Here is a 22071-nt window from a genome sequence, read left to right on the forward strand (position 1 = left end):
TGGGGGAAAGTCTGGGACTAGAGAATTTGGGACTAGAGAGTTGCTCTGCAGTTTAATTTGTGAATGGCTATTCAATATTGTGCAACTAGGAGTGAGTTTACATGCTAGACGCTGTGTATGAACAGGCCAGGAGTGGATGTTTATACAGCAAGCAGTGTAAGAGGCACCCCAGGTTGGACAACTGATGGTCCACAGCTGTTCAACAGTCCAGATTGTACCCTGGGGAATGTCACATCCTGGTCAAACCGTATGGAATTAAGAGAAATTTTACTAAAATAAGTTAAACTTTATTGAATTAGGTTCAATACCTTTGCAGTCTAGTGTGTTAAAAATGCAATTGTGTATGTGTTATTGTAGAATTGTACATAACTTTTCTATGGGCAGGATTAATGCCATCTCTGGGAGATAAAAAGGAACTTCAAAGAACTTTTTGGGGACAATGCATGTGAAGTGGATTTCCTAGAAAATGCATGAGGGTGATGGGAACGCAAATGTCCCACTTCAAATCCATACTTTTGAAGCTATGCCTGGGGTAGAAAAAACAGTTGTCTGCCAATTACCTGGTCTTGGAAACTCCATCTCAAAGACCCCTGAACTTTGTAAAGGGTGGACTAAACATGTCATGAGCAGACTTGTTCTGAGCTGAAGCTGTGATGAACTTGAAACCACTTGGGTGGGATTTAGAAGGACTGTTCCTGCCAGAGCCCAGGGGGTGATATTAGCGAACGTATAGGGTCTTATATTCTTTTTTAGTGTGTTTTCTCCGTAGTGCTTTTACTAGAAGGAAAACCCACGCTTGTCTGGGAAGTGCTGTGTGGTAACTTATAACTGTTAGCAATTACGCTGTGTAATGTGTCTGAGGAGAGAGAGCAAGCAGGCCTGTTTAGGCACCCTGTCTCTGCTGAGAATAACACAGTGAAGGCAGGGAACTGTTCAGCCTGGAGATACCCCCATCAGAAGGGAGCAAGATGCAGGTCTTCATCCAAGATAGGTGATGGCCTGGGGAGCAGGAAGCTGGAAGCCCTGCTGTACCATAGAGAGAGAGAGAGTGTACTGTTGCCGTTGCCCTGAACAAGTATCCACAATGAAATCAGTGGAGCAACTCTAGGAGTAAGATGCCATTTATGGGAGTGAAGGTGTCCTAATCTAGCCTGCTGTAATTAGCAATGGCCAAATTAATTCGGCTTGAACAAGAACTGACCCAAGCCAGACACCAAAAACTGTACTGTTCTCGGTCATGTCTGCACCTCTGGATTCTGGCTGGGCCTGGAAGAGCTGAAATCTTAGCCAAGAGGCTGTTCTAGCAGGATTTCTAAACCAATTTTGCAGAACAAAAACGTTCATGCTGGGAAGAAAGATAGGCTTGTGGTTAAGGCATCAGACTGGGATGCAAGAGACCTAGGGTGAAATCCTGGTTCCATTGAAGTCCTTGACATTTTATCCTTGATTTCAATGGGGCCAGGATTTTAAACCTAGATTCAGTTTTACTGCAGACTCCTTGAGAGACCTTTCTCCATTCCATGTAGTCTTTCTGTGCCGCTGTTCCCCATCTGTATAGAGAACATCATAATGGTGTGTTGTGCTGATAAAGACATTAGTGGTGGTGAGGTGGTCAAATACTACAATGATGGCAGGCCCAGGGCCGGCTCCAGGCACCAGCGAACCAAGCAGGTGCCTGGGGCGGCAAATGTAAAGGGGTGGCAGGACGTCGGGCTCTGGGGCGGTGGCGGCGATAATTCGGCGGCCACTCCATCACAGTGCGTTTCGCGCTCGGCGGCAATTTGGCGGCACGGACGCGACTCTCCTCCACTCTGCCTCCGTGTTTGGCGGGCAGGATTCCACCTCCCAGTTCGGCAGCAAGTTTCGGGGTTTTTTTGCCACTTGGGGAGGCAAAAATGCTGGAGCCGGCCCTGGGCAGGCCACATAAGTAGACAGATATACAGTATTGGGGATTGCTCCTGCTTTGAGCAGGGAGTTGGACTAGATGACCTCCTGAGGTCCCTCCCAACTCTGATATTCTATGATTCTGTGATTGATAATAGGATTCAAAGATTAGGTTGTTCCTCCACACTGAGCCTTTTTCACATTCATTCACCACTGCTCTTAATATAGTTGCTTTGGGTGCTACCCTGCTGATGCTCTTTTGGCTACATCTCCCCACCCCCCGTCTGCTGAGCAACATCTCACACATAGAACAGTTCTGCTCTTGGATCTCAAACAACCCAGCTCCGCCCAACCCCTCCTTCATTCCAGTGCTAAAAAATGAAAATCAAATACTGTTTTTTCCAAACCAATTTCTGTGCCAGTGGAGCTCCACCAGATCTCTCAATTTATGCAAAAAATTTCACACACTAGCGCATGTCTGAGAAATGTCGTCTCTACCTGTCAGTTTAGTCTTTGTGTTCAGTTAAATTCTAACTCCCAGTGCTCCTTCAGGTACAGTATCTGTAGCTGACAATATTACTTGGCTTATGCATTATGCATTCTCTCTCTCTCTCTCTCTCCACACGCATATTTCTGAAGAGAAAATGATAGATGACCAAAACCAGGGTGTTTTCCTACCGATGGAATGTGTGGGTAGTAGAAGGCTTTTGAGGGCATAGATCTAGAGGTGGGTGCCAGACAGCATCACAGAGGAAGACACATACATAGGGAACAGCCCTTATTTTCATGACTGTTGCAAGATGGCATATGATTTTTACAGAGCATGTTATGCTGTCCCACAGAGCTGGAAATCATTTCTCCCTGTCTGTTCTCTCCAGGGCTCCCTCTTCCACCGTGGATGCTAGAAGTCCTGCGGTTTTTCTAACAACAATGTATGCCTCTCCGTTCTCAAAGTAGTTGCAGTGGTGGTGATTTGCATCTGACATCTTAGAAAAAGGTGGCCGTTATGAGGGGATTTGCTGAATTATTTGAAATAATACATCAGGTTAGGGTGCGTGGAACAGGGGATCTGGCTTCTATTTTTTGTTCTGTTAATGACTTACTATGTTACTATGGACAAATCTCTGAACCGCTCAGTTTGCCTCTTTGCAAAATGGGTCTGACAAAACGTGCTGTTCATTGTTCTTTTTGGACCTTCGTCTAGTTGTCTACAGGAGGTGCGTATGCAGCTTTTATTATTGGAGTATTTGAGCACCTCCCAATCATTTATCTATTTATCCTCCCACTACCCTGTGAGGCAGGGGAAAATCCCATTTTACAGATAGGGAATTGCGTCAGAGAAAGATTAAGGCCCAGATTCTCAAAGGTATTTAGGTGCCTAACTCCCATTGGAATCAAGTGACAAGGCACACAGAAAGTCTACAGCAGAACTCAGAAGTGAACCCCAATTTCTTGAGTCTGACTCCAGCGTATTAATGAGACCATCCTTCCTCCTGATGCTGCCGGGGTTTTTTCCCCACTTTGGACGGAAAGATACTTGACTTTCAGAATCTCTTGATGTCAGCCATTTGAACAAAATCCTCATGCTCTGTACCGTCCCCTGCTCCTGTGCCATCACTTCACTCTCTTTAGAGACCCAGAAAAGGGCTATGAGAAGTAGGGATCTCTCTGAACAGAGGCAACTTACACACATTGCAATGAGCGTACGTCTACTCTCCTTCTGGTGGTGGTCAGAGCACAGACGCTGCATGCCCCCCTAGCACGGGTATAAGTAGCAGTGAAGATGAGTAGGCACTGTTTTGGCAAATAAAGATACGCCAGAACCTTATAGCATGTCCTCTATATGGCTCTCCCCTCTACATGACCAAGCAGTGCCTCTCCCCGCCTTCACTGCCATTTTTAGCAGCAGTGTCCTTTGTCTCCCCACTGCCAGAGCCTTTGCCCACTCCCTCCTCCCTGCCAGAGCCTTTCCTTGGCACGTGTAGCTCCGTGCTACAGTGTGGATGCAGCTCGCTTTTCCCTGCAGTGCGTAGCTACATGTTTACTACACGGCACCGCCTGTGGTGTGCTGTGTAGATGTTGCCTCAGTTTCCTCATGTTATGGCCTTTAATGCTTTGTGTGCCATCAGCTTTTTGTGCCAACCATCCATTTACCCTTCTGTCTAGTCCCTTTCCCATCAATAACTGCACTGGATGCTGGTAGCCTAATAGTTCTCTCTGTCTTTCTTTCTTTTTTTTTTTAATAACAAAAACTAGTCCCCTGGTATCAGACCTCCCTGAGCTGGGAGTACGCGAGCCCCTTATCAATCTGCTTTCTCTATGAAACCCGTATTCTACAGGGATTCTAGAATCTATTAGTCTCTCCTCTCTGCGTCTGGTGCTACAGACAGTCTGGAAAAGAGACCACTTGAAAAGAGAGAGCAATGCCAATATCGTTTATGAATTCCTGGCACATTGCTTCACCCTGAAGGCTATATTAAGCAGCAAGGATTTTTAAAACAAAGACCTCTACTAACCTCACCACAGGCAGTGAATCTGCTGATATATTATTAATTTTATGCACTAACTTCAAATGATCTGACTAAAACACCACTTGTCTTCTCCTTGCACTTGCTTATCATATGACTGCTGCCCCTTCCAGAAATGTCACTTTCCTTCCTTCCCTTGCTGTTTTAAAATATATAAACTCTAAGTCTATTTAAACCACAATAACCCAATTATACTGCACAGAAATAGGGCTAAAGCCAAAAGAAAACCATTATAATCCCTACAATGAAAGTCCACAGCTAACAATTGAGAAAAGAATAAACACTATTCAAATTGTTACATGTTAAGATCTACATCATTTGTAGATAAGAAACAAATTTACATTTTAATGTTAAATATCTGGAAATACTACTTATGTCTTAAAGTATCTGCTGCGTATTACATACTGACATGGCTACAACTGCAGTGCATAGATAGAATAATTCCGTTCACTAAGAATCTCATTCATAATTATAAAAAGAAAAGGAGTACTTGTGGCACCTTAGAGACACAAGTACTCCTTTTCTTTTTGCGAATACAGACTAACACGGCTGTTCCTCTGAAACCATTCATAATTATATTGTCCAAAGGCAGCCTAAGCATGGGTGAGAGGCATTTTCAATGGGAGAAATTGTATTTGGATCATAATCCAGATATTTAGGGTGGGATTTTCAAAAGAGCTCAGCATTGACCAAACTCTGCTCCCACCAAATATTTTTTTTCTACTTTTTATAGCCTTGGTGCATTCATTTTCAGTTTTACAACAAGGGCTGGATCCTTCTGAAGTCCATGGGGGCAAGATTGGGCTGCAAATTTTGTTCCCTAAAGTCTTGTGGGTGGTCGCAGAAACCTGATACACTTGGAGAGCAGGGAAGAGGTTAATTCAGGTCATGAATGAGGTAGGAAGGGGACCAGCTGGGGCCAATTATGCCCCAAAGAGGCTTGGTGTGTGACCAGCCTGTGTTTGCTGAGGGAGGGAAGAAGGTAGTGCCTTTGGAGAAGGCTTGTGAAAGGATTCAAATGTACTGACCAGTAGGCTCGAGCAAGTAGCAAAGGGAGGAGTGGGATTTGATTACTGGAGTGGCCTAGTTTTCAGGCAGTTTTTGCTTCTCTAGAGGGAGACTGGCTGGAGCAAGCCATCCTCTTTTTATTCCTTTGTTTTGTCTGGATTGGGGTGCAGAAACTTCTCATTTGTGGAACTCTTTTGAAACCAAGAAGGGGAGGATGTTTTCTGCTTTGACTTGAGGGACAAGCTACCCTACCTGCTGGAGAGACACTGAGGCAGCAACTTCACCATTCAGAAAGAGGTAAGGCACTGGCCCATATGTCTGTTACAAGGGTAGTTTAAAACCCTCTCTGATGTAGAATCAAAATGTTTCTCTTTCTCAGCAGACTGGAAAAAACATGGCATGGAGAGGGTACTAAGAGGGAATTAAGTAGGAAAGGCCCTAAATGTACCTGGTTTTTAAATAAAAAAAACAAAACAGAAAACTCCCAGGTTTATTCTAGGGTCTCTGTCATGGGTAGGAGGCTAACAACTATTAAAAGTAAAATAGAACAGAATAAAACATTTCAAATTACAGTTACCTTGACTATGCCACAAGTCTTAACAGTCAGTTTAAGAATGCCTCCTTTGAACAGCCATAGAATCCTAACCTTTATTGAGTCACTGCATGGACTTGGCAAATGAGCTGAAGGAATGGTGATTTGTGTGTGACTTGTGTTAAGCTGCTCACCATGGCCAGTGTGAAGTGGTTTTCAAGAGTCTGAGCAGACTTTCGCTGTTCATGTAGCTAATACAAGCACTATTTTCTCTTGGGAGTAAACTAACTCCTGAGTGTTTACTAAGGCCTTGCTTAAGAGAAAGCTACACTGGCTTAACTCAAATCCATTTTAAAATTGATTTAGTTAAACTAGTGACTCTGGATAGTTTGTCTTAAACCAAGCCTATTTTATATTAAGCTAAGCCAAAATAAGTGTCTCAGACATCAAGACTAGAAGGGACCATCATGATCATCTAGCTTGACCTTCTGCACATTGCAAGCTACAGAACCTCCCCCACCCGCTCCAGTAGTAGGCCCAAAATCTCTGGCTGAGTTACTAAGTCTTCAAATCTTTACTTAAAGACTTCAAGTTACAGCAAATCCACCATTTACTCTATTTCAAACCAGCCAGTGTCCTATGGCCCGTGGCATAGAGGAAGGTGACCCCACCCCCACAGACATTACCCCTCCTCCCCATCCCCCACAGCAGGGTCTCTGCCAGTCTGACGAGGGGGAAATTCCTTCCCAACCCCAGATATGGTGATCAGTTAGACCCTGAGGATGTGGGCAAGATCCACAAACCAGGCACCTGGGAAAGAATTCTCTGTAGTAACTCAGAGCTCCCCCCATCTACTGTTCCATCTTCAGCAGCTGAAGACATTTGCTAACAGCCATCATGGCTAGGCCATATGCCACTGTAGGCAATCTCATCATATCATATCAACTTATCAAGCTCAGTCTTAAAACAAGTTATGTTTTTTGCACCCGCTACTCCCCTTGGAAGACTGGTCCAGAACTTCACTCTTCTGTCTAATTTCAAGCCTTGACTTATTGATGGCCAGTTCATCTCCATTTGTTCTTGTGCCAGTTTTAGCCCTTAAGTTGTGTCCACACAAGCGGTTGCAGTGGTTTAAAACCCTTTTTAGGCTGTACCTACACTAGAAGCTAGCGGTGGGATTCCCCTCGTGAGCATAAATAACAATGTAGCTGTGGTAGCGGCAGGGAGACACCGCTTAGTTGTATGCGTACGTACCCTGTGTACCCACTGGTTTCAGGCGGCTGTGAACTCGTTAGCAGTGCTGCCATAGCTACACCGCTATTTCTTCTCTCCTTAGCTTGATGAGAGCAAAATGGTAGCTCATAGCATAGACATAGCCTTAGGGTTGTCTACTTGAGAAAGTTGCACTAGTGTACCTAAGTATTAGGGTATGTCTATGCTTAAAAAACACATAACCCTGTGGCCTGAGCCTGGGCCAACTGCCTTGACTCATGGGGCTTGCACTGTGGGGTTAAGTAGCAATGTAGATTCTTCCACTTGGGCTGGAGCTTGGGTTCTGAGACCCAGAGTGCGGGGAGGGTCTCAGAACCCAGACTCCAGCCCAAATGGGAATATCTATACTGCTATTTTTAGCCCGCTACTGCGAGCCTGAGTCGGTTGATCCAGGCTCCAAGACGCCACTGCCAAGGGATTTTTGTTGTTTGCAGTGTGGGTGTACCATTAGATATAGAGGGGCTGGGTAGCAACTTTATCTCACTGATATTCACTGCTCTTTGGATAGTCATCAGTGTATCTTCTGGGCACAGACAAGTCCTACTACTGATGAAGCTATGGCTAGTTGCATCACTATTTCAGTCTATTATAACCATCCTGGTAATATTTGCTAAATCAGGTTTTGATTGCCCTGTTGTACTAATAAAATATTGGTTTCCCCTCCACTCTTCTCCCTCTTGATCAGTGATAGCAAACAGCTTCCATGACTAATAATATGAAGTGCTATCCATCTTCAGTGCTGTACAGACCCTAACTAAACTAATCATGGGAGCTCGCTTTCCTGTGGGCATAGCAATAAAGTAAAAAAGTGACTGCAGTGTGAGTGGGACTGAAGAAAGAGGGTCATGTTTCAATAGGGACCTAACTGGGTATGATACCTAGATTTCAGGAATGCAACTGGTGGCCAGGCTTACGGTGGCAAACACTGGCCTCCGTGCCTGATCAGTAAAGGCCTTTCCTACAACTCTGCATGTCCCATCATTTTATTACTAATAAAACAGTGACCAGTAGGCAATCATCATGCCTCTTAATGGCAGAGGCCAAAGACTGAATGGGCCACAGACACATCCTACCATCTCTCGTTTAAAATTTGTCCTGCAAGTTAGGGGTCAAACACATTGGTAGAGCCATGGTATCATAGGCTGGGGAAGGCTGTGCCTTCCCAAAAAGCCAGGTGTGGCTCCACCCATGCTCCGCCCCCAGGCACCCTCCTGGTTCCTGCTCTGGCTCTTCTCAGTTCCCCTGTGACATGGCTCCCTCTTGCGCGGCCCCAATGCTAGCCCCAGCCCGCGCAGCCCGCCCTCCCTCCCGGTGCTGGGGAGGATGGGACCGCACCTCCCAGCGCTGGGGGCGCTAGCCTGGGGTGGGGGCAAGTGGCTGCCTTGAGGGGGCTCTGGGGTCCGGCGGGGCCTTGGTTGAAGGGGCAAGGCTTTGGGCAGAAGGGGCTAGCCTCCCTGAGCCAGCCGTCCACATGCCGCCCATGGGTAGAGCAATGTAGGGAACATTGCAATGCTACTGCCAAGCCTGTTCTGTGGATAAGTGAAGGATCTCTGCTTCCGAGGCTATCAGAGGACACTTTCTACCAGCCCTGTGCTTCACTCCAATTTCTTAAAGAATAAGATTTGGTCTGATTCAGAGGAATCTACAGTACCTGACGCTTACTGACTCGTCTTTGGTCTAGAAACAGAAGTGAAAATTCCACAGGAGCCAGCATTATCTGTGATATCACCAGGTCTTCCTGGTCTCTGAGTAGACTGGCCTAAAGCCAAAGCTGCAGAAGACAGTATAAATAATTGCTTTTGGGACCACTGGGGAGTGTTCAGCAGCAGGCCCCATTAAACTTTTAATAGGGTGCAGTGTGCCCATTGGCTGTATGGAAGGACCTCCCCAGTCATATCACTCTTCTGCTGCTAGCTCAAGAGTCCCCTATTTCCTCACATGTCACTGGTATACAATTGGCCAAGATTAAGACTGCACTCCTACAGTGGAGCAAATCACAAGGGAGGAGGAAGACTCCTTGTGCCCTCTCCCGTCTCTTGCATGCTTATGCAGGACAAGGCACAATATTGTCCATTAATATTTTGTGGTTTTGGTTTTTTTTTCCAAAGCCTAGGGGATTTTGGATGCCTAACTCTAGCTCCAATTAAATGAGTAATTAGGCATCAATTGTTTGAGCAACTTTGAAAATCCCAGTCATCATTCTCCGTACAGATGGGCCTGGGCTGCCAAGTTCAGCTCCAGATCTGAACTTCTCTAGAGTTCAGTTGGGCTCCTGGGCTATATAAGTTTTGAGTTGTTGTTCTTCATTGCTGTCATTAGACTCCTATCTTTGCCTGTTGAATAGGCTCTTAAGTTTCCCCCTTATAGTATGGTAATTATCCTCATCATATTAAAGTGCAGAAGAAACTTCAGTGAGGAAAATAAAAACAGACTGTACTCATGGTGGCTAACTTTTTATTTCCTTTAATGTTCTGTTTTTATGTCTTACTGCCTGGACCTATCCCACTAATAAGCTTTTAATGACTGTTCCCACTGATATCATAGTACTTCATTCTTTGCATGCCGCCTTTATTTTCTACAAGAAAAATCAATTAAGCACCATGCCTCCCTGACCCCTTCTTGTATTAAGGCTTATCCCAACAATTAGGATTGCATTATAGCATTCCATCTTTTTTAATTTTTGTTCTACAGACATTCCAGCAAGTCAGGTGTCAGTGCAAAGATTAACTTTATTGCAGCACAGCATGTAGTTTAGCTCACGTTGGTATGAAACCACTTCAGTGGCCTAATTACAATGCCTACATAATTCTTTTTTTTTAACAAGACTGACTTACTTTTGGGCCAGAGTTACTTTTGCAGTGGTTTCCTTGATAATGGGATACGGCATGGCCAGAGGGCAGCAGGAGGGTGATAGAGGGGAGATATGTAAGCCCCAGGATGATGAGAGCCTTATTTCCTGTAGAGGGAAGAGAGGTTGCTATAGATAGAGTCACCTGATCAAAACAAAACAAAACCCTGCTTCAATCAGACAAGGGGAAGGAGTTGAAGCAGAGTGGTTTGGTGTTGAAGCAGAGAGCAGTTTGGAGAAGTGCTGTGGCAGGCTAGAAGACCAAGACCCTAGGTAAAGGGAAACTTGGCTTGTGCAGAGAGAGGGCAGGAAGCCCCACAAGCTGAAGGGCCAGAGAGGGAAGTAGCTCAGGGGAAGGAATCGCTAGTTCAAATGGTTTGCTGCTATCCCTAGGGCCCCTGGGCTGGGACCCGGAGAAGAGGGCAGGCCTGGGTCCCTCGCTATCCACTCCCCTTCTCTGGGATACTAGTGGGACAGTTGATACCCCAGATCAGGGGCAAGAAACGGTGCCCTGAAACCCCCACCCCAAGAAGAGAAAGTGTGGGACCCATCTTAGTAGTGCCAACAATTTGCCACAATAACTTATTTCTATGTGAATATGGTAGGTTTCGGGTGCGGGAGGGGGAAGAAGACTGCAAAATGCATTTTTCTACAATCCAGAGCATTGAAGGATTTCATAGATTTGCCCAGAAGAGGCAGTTCTTATCACCTGTGTTACACAGGCCTTAGAACTCAGCCAGTGATTCCTGCATCTAGCCCAGCTATTGGTGGTTGAATCAGAGCATGTCTTTTAGAAAGGCACTTGGTCTTGATTTTAAATACTCCAAGTGATATTTTACCTTATCCTTTGGTAATCTATTCCAATGGCTAGTTACTGGTAGAAATTTGCATCTTATTTCTATTTTGAACTCTGCCAACTTTCACGGGTAAGCAAAGTTGCTGCACTTCAGAAAATAGCCCCAATTGCAACAATTACCCTTAATTTAATCATTCAAATGGAAAGGTACAACTTACAACTGCGGTTTCAGCACCAGGTATCACTCTGTCCTATCTGTCACTTGGCCCTGTAGCTCATAGTTTGGTTAATTTGACCCTCCCTACCTCCTTCTACAAAGTCTGTGTAAAGCAAACCAAAACCTTCTGATTATTTCTCCTGGGCTGGATTTCCCAGCACAAAGTAAGCACACTTCGTGTTTGCTGTAACACATGTCTCACGAATGCAGCTCTAAATGAACATGATGCTATGGCATCAGAAGAGACTTTCCTTGCAAATAGCATTACCAATCACCGCCCTATCTGCACCACTGCTCTACAGCGTTATCCCTATTGGTTCTTCCTGCCTCCTCCATCCCCGTATGCCATGCAATTGCAGGAAATTCTCTGCTCCTTTTATATCCACAAGGCACAGACAACTTAATTTCTTTATTTATATAGGGGTGTCGTGTAACTGTTCAGAGCACTCTGAACAAACAGAGCCCTGGTCAGATTATATCGCCCATGGACATCAGGGTCTCCCCTCTTGCTCTCCCACTGTGATGTGAGAAGAACCCTATCAAAAAGAATGGGGGCCCAAGGCAGCGCAGTGGATCTGAAGTTAATGTTGAGCCAAGCCAAAACAAAATACTTTGATTAGGAAACATCAAAACATTTAGCTTTGGTCAAAACAGAATGTTTCGAGATTTCTGTAATTGAAGCTTTCCGTTTTTTATTTGTTTCAGCGACGCATCAGTTCTCTATCAAAACAACTTCAGCAGAATTTTCAACCAGCTCTAGAGAAAACACTTTAGTTGTTATAGTATACAGACAAAATCAGCACTTCGGCTTGCATTCTTTTTATTCCTTTTTAATTTTAAGCAGGTCATGGGACCTAACTTATCAACCGTGGCAAACTTTTTGCTGCTAATTGGTTAGATGTCAGATGATAAAAGGGAATAATTTCAGTTGTATTCATTTCACAAGAGATTTATTTTTGTTTTAGTAGATATTTGCTGTTATCAAATCTACTGTAATAAGTCGCTGACATGAGAAGCTGTTACTGCCTTTGGATTGTTTTTGTAGGACTGCTTTTCCTTTACTCATACAGTGCATGCAGTCTGAAGAGAATTTCCTTTGCCTTATTTTGAACCTTACTGCGGTTACTGTCTGCGAAAGACTGTTATAAAAGGGATCAGCGCTCCATGGAAAAGATCTAGTGAAAAACAGGACAGAGGGGTCTTGACTATGGTAAAGGGAGTGGGGACAGGGAAATATCTCTAACAAATATATACATGGTGTATTAGATTCTCACGTGGCATAAACTGTAGCTCCAGTGAATTCAATGTTGCTATGCTGATTTACACCAGCTGAGGATCTGGCCCATTGTATCCTATGTACTATCATTTGTTTCTTCCAGCATAGCTTTTTGGGGGGTACTTATATCCCTCATGTCTAGCACAGACTTCCTTGCAGCTAAGAAATCCCTTATTTTAAAATGAAATCTTCCTCTAGAGATGCATGGGGCAGGGTTTAAATGACAGGCATCACGGTTGCAACTACTTTAAGTACAAAAACGTCTAAAACCGTATAGGAGGGTTGCAAACATGAAACTCCTGAGGTTCTTCCATCCCCAGAACATTGGCTGTCTGTGCCTACTTAGCACTGAACAATGCAGGAGGCCACAGGCTTGCACCACAGGGTTGATAACTTGATAGTACAAAGTACTATAACAGGATATGAAGTTTCCTTATCGGGATTACATTAACCAGCAATATACCATTTGCATGAAACAAATTAGTACAGCTAGACAGTGCCAAACCATGTACTTCACAGGCAAGGATAACTGATCAGAACCCATATTCTCATGATCCTTAAAGAAAAGGAATTCAAGTTGCACTGATAACTAGGACTGTCCATGATTTTGTGTGTGTGTGTAATGTCTTTTATTGGGAAATGTCAGTCTGTTCAAACCAAAACTGTACCCAGGAAAGGGTTGTTTTTGGTGAATCTCCTGTCTTTAAATACCTTGCAATTGTTAAAACAGGATGTTTGGGCATTTTTGAAATGAAAAAGTTCTGCTTCTTGGTTTTGAAATGCTGCATTTTGAAAGGTAAAAGGTCAAAACTGAAATGTGTTAACATCCACAAAACATTTAGATTGGGTGTGACATTACCCAGCATACAGTCTGGACTGATGAAGAGCTGTGTTTCCTCATTTGTCCAAACTGGGATGCCTTTTACACTGGGTAACTGGTGAACAGCGACTCCTGGCCAGTTAAAACACAGCCTCCAGCATGTAAGTTACTCAATACTGTATAGCTGGGGGTGCTACTAGCTAGTCGCTCATGAATTATACTGCATACGAACCCCAGCAGACTCTTTTAGGCCCAGCCACGTCCCCCAGAAATGTACATTCTGTACTGCCCAGCACTCTACTGGACAATGCAAGCTCATAGAAAGTCTATCATTTCAGCAAATGAAAATGATATGCACTGACCTTGTTATCTTAAGTGGAGGTTCCCAAACATTTCAGTCAAAACACACTGGTTTAGAAAAAACAATAAGAGGTTTATTAACGACAGAAAGAAAAGAGAGCTTTTAAGTGACTACAAGTAATGAGGCATAAAAGTCAGGATTGGTTAAGAATAGCTTGCATTTTATCTTTTTAAGTGCCTAATTTAAGAACTGAGTGAACTTAAAAGCAAAAAGGTTTCTCTCACAATAAGCTACAGCAGTCTGTACTGTCTGAAAAGCCTCTCAGCCAAGACCCCCTGCCCACCCCTCTCCTTCGGTTCTTTAAGAGTTGTTGATGTCCAGAGCAGAGATGAAGGCAACCTTGCTAAGTCATGGTGACAAACAGCCTCTTGTGGCCATAAGATTGCCAGGCATCCGGTTTTCGACCAGAACGCTCAGTCTAAAAGGGACCCTGGTAACTCCGGTCAGCGCTGATCACTAAAAGTCTAGTCAGCAGCACAGCAGTGGTAAGGCAGGCTCCTTGCCTGTCCTGGCTCTGTGTGGCTTCCAGAAATGGCCAGCATGTCCGGCTCCTAGGCACAGGGGTGGCCAGGGGGGCTCCGCGTGCTGCCGCTGTCCAGAACGCTGGCCAATGGGAGTTGCGCGAGCGGTATCTGTGGGCAGCACACAGAGCCCCCTGACCTCTCTCTCTATGAGCCAGACATGCCAGCTGCTTTAAGGAGCTACGTGGAGCCAGGGCAGGGAGGGAGCCTGCCTTAGCCCAGCTGCGCTGCCGACTGGGAGCTGCCTGAGGTAAGCCCACACTCTGAACCCCCTGCCCCAGCCCTGAGCTCCCTCCCACACACTGAACCCCTCATTTCTGGCCCCACCCCAGAGCCTGCACTACCAGCCAGGCCCTCACCCTCTCCTGCACCCCAGTCCCCTACCCCAGCCCGGTGAAAGTGAGTGAGGGGGGAGGAGAGTGAGCAACGGGGGGGGGGGGGGATGGAGTGAGTGCATGGGGCCTCAGAGAAGGGGCAGGGGCGGGGCAAGGGTGTTTGGTTTTGAGTGATTAGAAAGTTGGCAACCCTACGTGGATGTGAAGTTCGAACTGTTTGTGGTAAGAAGAGGGCCTGAAACATAAGGCCTTGTATTCGAGGCCTGGTATGAAGCCTGAGGCCTGGGCTAAAGTAGTTAAAACTTTGCTTTATATCAGCAAAGTTTTAAGTTGTGAGCAAGAGGCAGGCCTTGCTCACAGAGTCTGGCAAGAACAGGGCTGATGTTGCAGAAACACATATTCCTAAGTAGTGGTAGGCACAAGAATATATATGCAAACACATTCCAGAAAGCTGGTACCAGAACACCTCAATACCAAAACATCCCCCAAAGATAACAGGAACACACTGACGCAGCCTAAAGATAAGGTCAGGATGACCGCATGATGGATAGAGATGTTTTGATCAATCCAACATGTAGAAGGCAATGAGGTGGCACCCAAATACATCATTTATTTGTATTGGTGTATAAAGATGTATCTCAGAGGGAGTGTCTTTGGCCAGCCTTGGGAGCAGTGGAAAGTCCCGCCACTGACTTAGCTGCGTCCATTGTCTTGAGCATACATGTCTTAGTATCCTCGTAGAGTCTGCCAGGTGCTATTACCGTGCTTCGTCGACAATAAACCTGGTCGGGCACCTTCGCTACTAAACCAAGTCTTGTGGTCTTATTGGGCAGTTTGATCGGCGCCAAAAGAAACCTCATCAGCTTTCTTTTGGCCCAATCCTCTAATTTGTCTAGGTCCCTCTGTATCCTATCCCTACCCTCCAGTGTATCTATCACTCCTCCCGGTGTATTGTTATCTGTTAACTTGCTGAGGGTGCAGTCCACGCCATCCTCCAGATCATTCATGAAGATATTGAACAAAACCGGCCGCAGGACCGACCCTTGGGGCACTCCGCTTGATACCGGCTGCTAGCTAGACATGGAACTATTGATCACTACCCATTGAGCCTGACGATCTAGCCAGCTTTCTATCCACCTTATAGTCCTAAATGTCTTGTCCACTCCTCCCCCCTGCCAGAGAATGGTCGCTTAACTAAGTGATAGCCCACTTGACTTTGTTGATACCTGTCTGGGGATGCCAGTCTGTCTTTGTTGCTGAAGAACTAGTTTGGGCCCATCTTTCTATCTCTCTAGAACATGTTACAGCAGGAGTCGACAACCTTCAGCACACAGCCCATCAGGGTAATCTGCTGGCGGGCCACGAAACGTTTTGTTTACGTTGAGTGTCTGCAGGCACGCCTCTCCCCCCCCCCCAAGCTTCCAGTGACTGCGGTTCACCATTCCCAGCCAATGAGAGCTGCAGGAAGTGGCAGCCAGCACTTAAACAATTAGAAGGAGGGAAGGAAAAAAAGAGAAATGTGGCTTGAAAGAGAAAATCTTGAAACCCTAAAAAAACCCCACTTGTTTCGACCCCAAGGCTGCCAGTGTATACTTTGAGAAGCTTAACTTTTTTCACTCTCCATTAACTTAATCATTCATGATTAACTTCTGCAAACCGAAGTTTCAAAATGAAGGCCCCCATGCTGGGACTGTTCACATGGCTACAGCTAACCATGTGCATAAGCTTTTGCAGAGTTGCAGCATTTAGAGCACTTTGCAGTGATAGTAGCCAGAGACTGAATTCCAGGGACCAGATCCTCAGCTGGTATAAACTCTGAGAATCTGTCTCCTCGTTTTTATTCCTGTCTCTAACACTGAGTCATTTAGTGACACGGGGAAAGTCAATTCTCTGTGCTTCAGTTTATGCTTCACCCTTCGTGGGATATTTACCTGTATTTACCCGGAGGTGTTGAGATGCTTATGTTGGGATCCTTTAATGAAAGGTGGCAGTACTGTAAATGGACAAGTTACATTTTGTTTGATACGTCGTACGCTATCCTTCATGTTCATCAGCAGTTGTCATCCCTGGCAGTGTTTCTGTACATGTGTGCGTGGTGCTGATATGTCATCAAAAAAGTTCCAATGTATTTTGAAGACTGTCACTTTCTCAGACGCTGCAGAGCTAGACAAAGCTACAGGCCCTGGGAAGAATGGCAGAGCTGCAGTGAGCTTCCTGTTAACTACATTCTCATGCCTCTTGTGGGGCAGTGCAGAGGAGAATCTTCTTCCTTTTCAACCAACCGAGAGGAGGCAAAAGGGGCATCTAAAGTGATCTGTCTGCACATTTGTGATAGGAAAAAAATAGTGCTCTTCTGCAATTATCAAGATTTAATTAAAAATTAAAATGAATGGATAAAATGGAACTCCAAACTTGCTTATATTCTCCGTGATTCTGCCTCGGTCATTTTTGGAATATTGAATAATATACTGTACTTGCTGTGTTAGCCTCTGTGGCGAACTGACGTTCTGCTTTGAAAAAGTTGTTCATTGTTCCCCTGAAATGGGTGTTTCTGAAAGCCAAATTTCCCTTTCATTCTGTAAGCAAAACTTTCAAGGACTATCTCTCTTTAAATAATTGGACAGTTATATGCAGGGCTTCATTTTATGAAGACATGTCTGGCTTTGTGTATGTGACTGTAGATTATTTTTGGAAAAACAAACAACAAATATGTTACAATTACAGGTGTGGCTTGCTTGATTTAGGGTTAGATTTTTAACCTTACAGTCTGGCCTGGTTAATCGGTAAGGTAGCACTTATCTGAAGTGCTTACCTTTGGCTGCAGAACATAAGAACGGACATGCTGGGTCAGACCAAGGTGTCCATCTAGCCCAGTATCCCATCTTCCGACAGTGGCCAATGCCAGGTGTCCCAGAGGGAATGGACAGAACAGGTAATCTTCAAGTGATCCATCTCCTGTCATCCATTCCCAGCTTCTGAGGCTAAGGACACCATCCCTGCCCATCCTGGCTAATAGCCATTGATGGACTTATCCTCCATGAACTTATCTAGTTCTTTTTTGAACCCTGTTATAGTCTTGGCCTTCACCACATCCTCTGGCAAGGAGTTCCACAGGCTGACTGTGCATTGTGGAAAAAATACTTCCTTTTGTTTGTTTTAAACCTGCTGCCTGTTAATTTCATTTGGTGACCCCTAGTTCTTATGTTATGAGAAGGAGTAAATAACACTTCCTAATTTACTTTCTCCAGGAGGAAGTTATCTGCACCAGCCCTTTACCTGACATAGCTTATTTTCCCCCCGTATGTTGGCCAGCATAGCTGAGCCAGTATGTTGGGAGGGGATGGAGTGGAGGCTCCCCTTCTCACACATGCAAGCAATGGCCAAACACTGCTATTCTCTCTCCCGCCCCGCCCATTCTTCAATATAGAAGCAAGCAGAGAATGCCTAATGTCCTTGGGTTACCATGTACCACAGGTCCGTTTGGCTCAAAATTAACAAAAGAGTGCAAGGTATTTAGAAATCTTTGGATGAAAGGTGCTGTACAAGAAATGCCGTGCCCTGTTACTATTATAAACTGATCTAAAAATCTCAAATGTTTTGGCTTTAAAAAGAAAATAAAGCTCGCTCTGGCACAGATCAGTGTGGTGGAGCTAATGAAACGGTGTCTATTTTGCTTTTGCATACCAGGACGCTTCCTCATCATAGAATATCCGGGTTGGAAGGGACCTCAGGTCGTCATCTAGTTCAACCCCCTGCTCAAAGCAGGGCCAATCCCCCACTAAATCATCCCAGCCAGGACTTTGTCAAACCTGACCTTAAAAACCTCAAAGGAAGAAGGTTCCACCACCTCCCTAGGTAACGCATTCCAGTGCTTCACCACCCTCCTAGTGGAAAAAGTTTTTCGTAATATCCAACGTAAACCTCCCCCACTGCAACTTGAGACCATTACTCCTTGTTCTGTCATCTGCTACCACTGAGAAGAGTCTAGATCCATCCTCTTTGGAACCCCCTTTCAGGTAGTTTGAAAGCAAGCTATCAAATCCCCCCTCGTTCTTCTTTTCTGCAGACTAAACAATCCCAGTTCCCTCAGCCTCTCCTCATAAGTCATGACACATCTATGGTGTCGGATTCACACATGTTCTGCCAGGCAAAGCGGTGTCTCTCTCATATATTGTAAACTCACCACTTTCACTTGAAGCAGAAATTGAGATGGATTGGAGCAGAATCATATGGCCCAAAAGAAAGAGGGTGATAATATAATACAGATTATTTTTAAAATCAAACTGGTTGAAGATCTGTAATCTGCCAGCCATTTTGCCATACTCCCTTTTTCCCCCTCAGAACTGAGCAGGATGGAGGAGTGGGAAATGCAGGAACCAAAGAGCAAACTCTCTAAAAAGCATGGTAATGGCAAGACATGCTCTTCATAAACTAGTTACATATCAGAAACAAGGAACTAAAAATATTAAAATACTGCAGATAGCCAAAGAAGCTGCTGAAATAACAATTTAAGGGTAGTTGAAATTCGTGGCCTGACGTCCAGCGATGTTGAGTGCTTACAGCCCCAAATGAAAGGAGCAAAATTGGGGTGCTTATCATTTCTCGTGGCCTAATTTCTCAGTATTGCTAAGTATTAAGTGAGCTTGAAGGCTGTTGTGACTTCCTTGCAAGAAATCGAGAGCATAGGCTGGCCACAAAACCCAGGTATGTCTACGTCCCCATTATTATTATTTATTATTATTTATTAGTGATGTCCTTTATTATAGCAGAGTCCAGGCATGGAGAGAGATGAAGGCTTTTATTCCAAGCACTGAATGGATCTCGGGATGTGGCAAATATGATGATGACGGGATGATTGTCACTTGCTCAAATGGTTCTTAAAGCAGTATTATGCACCTAGATTCTGACAGTCAGTAGTTCCTGCTGCACAGGTCTGAGTGCAGATTATTGCTGTCACTAGGGTTCACAGATTGTCTCTCGGCCAGATCTTGAAATCTTAGCCAAAGACTTCATCAATGTCAAATTCTTGTTCCGCCCTAGTCAGGAAGTATATGCCATGTAATCCTCACCATACATGGTGGCTGTCAGGTGTCCTTTCATGTGGTGGCTGCCTCTGTTAGCAAAGCCAGAATCTGAGCAGAAAACTTCTGCCGGAGACTCCATCTGCTTTCTTGTTTTCTGGTGTGTGCTTCTAGGCCTGACCAAAATACCAGTGAAGGCAGTTATGTCCCTGATTTTAGCAAGCATATGACTAAGCCTAAACACAAACAAAGTCCAACGGAACCACTCACTAGAGTTGGCTGGGAAAACTTCAAATTTTCAGTCAAATCAAACTCTCTCCGCTAAGTGATTAAAAACTTGGTTTGGAAATCCTGCCATGGTGCCTCATGGGAGTTGTAGTTCAAGCATCTTATGTCCCCTTCTCTCTGGGCTGAGTTCCATGATGCACTGTAGTCTTCCCCTCTTGTTGAGCCACTAAGGTACATCATGGAGTGTCTGGCTCTGGTGCATCATGGGAGATGTGGTCCACAGAAGAAAATACAGGCATGAGGCATTTGTGGTGGTATTTCCAGAACAGATGCTCAGGGTGTGTGTGTGGGGGGGGGGGGGGGGGGAGTGTTTTTACAAAGCTTAAACTTTTTTTCATTTTGTTTAAAATCCATTTTCTATCAAATGATTTTGATGGGAATTTTTTTGACCAGCTCTATACTCCCCTGCCTACATACCTTTCTGAATTGGGGCAGCCAGAACTTGATCCCCAGTTTTCTACTTAAGTAGACTGCTGTCTGAGTCCACAAACAGCTTTCACTGAGTTACCATCTCCTCTCCAGACAGGTATTTGAGGAGCTTGCTGGCTCAGGTTTTGACACACTTTTGAGGGCAGTCTGAAGAAATCAAGGCCCAGATAAGTATTTGCAATGGATGGGCCTGTTCCTAAATTCTTGGACTTAATGACTCTTTAGACTGATTGGGCTGTAAGGGAGCTACTGTGATGGCCGGATAAGAATTAACCGTGGAAAAATAGGTCAAGTTGTTTTCAGTAAATGAATGTTATGAATCGGTGCAAGAAACCCAGAAGAAAAGCTGAATTAGTCCAAACAAAAGCCTACTGATAAACTGAAGGAGTGTGAGATCCTGCTTGGTAAGTAGGAAAATATGGGTCTAGAAATTAAGGAACCAAAATTGGTGTGTCTGATATTAGGCCTAATTCATGGACTAAATTATGATGGGCTATTCCACCCATCACTCTTTTTTGGGTCCTTAACGAAAGTGTGAGTGTGAGAATAAGACTAGACAGAGGCTACTGAACCAAGCTTCACCATCATGGGGGGCCTCCTCCCCCACCATCTCCTGGGACACGGGGGCCTTCATCATCCTAATCCTGCTAGATGTCCTGACCAGAATGGGCCAAGAGAGGGACCCAGTTGGCATTGGGACTCCTCCGGAGCCAGTAGAGGCGGTGACCTGGGATGAAATGGGATTGATTGGAACAGTTACAGCCCATCTCAGTTAACTTCTTTTTTTATCCAAAAGGACAGTTATTGCCATCTAAGACTATCAGACAAATGGGTTTTCTTTCTAAAAGCTCTTTCCAGCTAAAGGGAGAGGAGCAAGGGGTGTTGTTAAAGTGAGATTCTTACTTAATACCTTACATTTCAAATGTTTTGGTTTTTTTTCTCTCCTTTATCCTTCATAGATGTTTAAAAGTATGTTTAACAATGTTTGCCTTGGTACTAAGCAGGCCGAGGTCTCTGTGTACCAAACACCAGACCTTGTTTCCAACTGGTTAATGTTGGACAGTGATTAGGTTATGTTAGCACCTTTAACTCCTATATTCCATTCAAAAATGTGGGATTCCTCTCCAGTGGTGGACAAGGGCCCCATTTCAGCAAGTAACTCAAAGAGAGATTTCAGTATGGTGGGATGAGGTCTGCTTCCTGCCCAGGGAGAAAGCAAGTCTGTTTTGTACAGACACCTGCAGCGGTAGCTGGGCTGCGTCTGTACCCTCTGCTAGGGGTAGATGTAGGTCTGTTGCCTACTGTGCTCTCACCTGCATCTCTATTCTGGGCATTCAGTCGAGCTATGCTAACCCACCAGGAAACAAACTGCAAGGTCATGTCAAGAGTGGACTTTATCAGTTTCTTTGCTTGGGCCCAGGGTTTCCAACACTTGCAATTTTATGCTGCGAGTCTAGTTACGTTAGGACTGTCTTTTTTTTTTTTCCCCAACCATTTCATGAAAACACAAGAGCCTGCCCACTCTCTCACTCTTGCTTCTTCAAAATGATTTTTATCTCCACTTACTGTCAGTGGGGCTAAAGCCAGCAAGATGGCTGCCATTTCCCTTAAGATTAACTGCATGTAGAAGTGAGGCTTCCCCTAGGAAAGATGTCTGTCATCTCTATTGTTTGCAGTGAGACTGAAGCCTTGCCATAGGTAAAATGGCTGCCCCTGTCATTTGGGAAGGCCAGACAGGACACTACTAGGACACAGACTGAGAGGAGCAGCAGAGACACTGCAAGAGATGCATCTGGTGGCTGAGCAGGAGGTAAATTTAGTAGTTACAAAGAGAGAGGGGTGGCTGTGCACTGCCCTGTGCTGAGGGCTTGTGGCGAACCCAGAACGGAGTGCTGTCTAATTATGGTTCTGATCCTGCTCACTTGGAAGGTCATG

At 44.9% G+C, this 22071-nt stretch overlaps 1 long non-coding RNA gene across 2 annotated transcripts in view; it reads left to right on the forward strand.

The window, feature by feature from the left end:
• LOC140898585 (uncharacterized) overlaps window positions 1-22071 on the forward strand; it is a 276884-nt gene that overhangs the window by 38668 nt on the left and 216145 nt on the right. The gene's annotated exons all lie outside the window — the stretch shown is intronic.

This window comes from Lepidochelys kempii, chromosome 15, assembly GCF_965140265.1.
Source record: "Lepidochelys kempii isolate rLepKem1 chromosome 15, rLepKem1.hap2, whole genome shotgun sequence".
NCBI lineage: Eukaryota > Metazoa > Chordata > Testudines > Cheloniidae > Lepidochelys > Lepidochelys kempii.